The sequence below is a fragment of the Berghia stephanieae genome, chromosome 14 (assembly GCF_034508935.2).
Source record: "Berghia stephanieae isolate SIO BIC M18660-M18661 chromosome 14, UCSD_Bste_1.3, whole genome shotgun sequence".
NCBI lineage: Eukaryota > Metazoa > Mollusca > Gastropoda > Nudibranchia > Aeolidiidae > Berghia > Berghia stephanieae.
The window spans coordinates 14,324,464-14,325,932 of NC_088373.1; positions in this window are offsets into that span (position 1 = coordinate 14,324,464).

Sequence of the window (1,469 nt, forward strand, 5' to 3'; positions counted from 1 at the left end):
AAAAAAATTTTTTTTTTTAAATAAGGAAAATGTCAAAATTAAAATGAAGAGGTTTTGACAATCAAAACGTACCTGTTCAGTAACATAAAAAGACAATACTATACACACAAACAAATCTTGTCTTGTTGTCGTCTCGGGTTTTCTCCTCTGCAATCTTGTAACAGCGTCGCCCTGACTTTTCATGAAGATATGTAGTGTAGATATTTCTTCACTCTGAAACGATCACGACATAACAAATATTGAGAACAACCGTGCTTCTCAAATTTGTTTTACGTACAAGACTTAGCACTTTCCATTTGGGTCTGGATAGAGATTTGGCCGACTCAATTTTTAACGGGCACCTTTTTATTATCACACTCTTTTATTGAGATATGATATTACGACATACGTCGCTTTTTAATTCGTCACCGACCGACCAGACTTTTGATAATTTTATAACACAATGTTTCGTCTCCTGTGTTATATTTATTTTAGTCTGAACCGTCCTGTATAACACAGTTTCGGCCCTCTCTTTGTTATACTTTATTGGGACATATTATAGTAAGAGATTTTCCTTCTCTGTACTATGATTTTATTGATCTTTTTTTCCTTTTTTTTTTTTTTTTTTTTTTTTTTTTTTTTTTTTTTTTTTTGATCAGACTGATATTCTATACATTTGCCTTCTTTATTCAATGTTTTTGGTCACCCGTTTACGGACTTACACTGTACAGTAACCTGCACTATGCCTTGCTATTTTCCGTTTTCCACACAATCAACCCTACATTGTGGGAAGAATAGCAAGTGACTTTTTGCGGCCTGTCATGGGTTTATATAACCATGATGAGTAGTATTCATATGACGACTGAGGGGCGTTGTCAACACAAGATAGCATAGCAACAGGTTTGAAAAATAACAACTCATGGTCGCCTAAAGCATTGAGACTTAAGCTCGTCCTACAGTAACGTGACAATGATGATGTGGTGGTGGTGTGGTGGAGGTGGTTGTAGTAGTGGGTGATGATGATAATTACGATGATCCGGTGGTGGTTGTGGTAGTAGTGGTAGTGATGATGATGACAACATGATGGTTTTAGTAGTGGTGGTAATGGTGACGATGTGGTGACGTTATAGTAGTGGTGGTAGTGACGATGATGATGTGGTTCTGGTAGTGGTGGTTATGATGATGATGTGGTGGTGGATGTTTGATGATGATGATGATGATGATGATGATGATGATGATGATGATGATGATGATGATGACGATGGTGTGGTTGCAATCGTGCTAGTAATGATGATAATGATGATCTGGTGGTGTTTGTAGTAGTGGTGGTAGTGATGACGATGACAATATTATGATGATTGCAGTCGTGGTGGTAGTGGTGACGATGTGGTGAAGTTATAATTGTGGTGGTAGTTATAATGATGATGATGTGGCTATAGTAGTGATGGTGATGATGATGATGATGATGATGATGATGATGATGATGATGA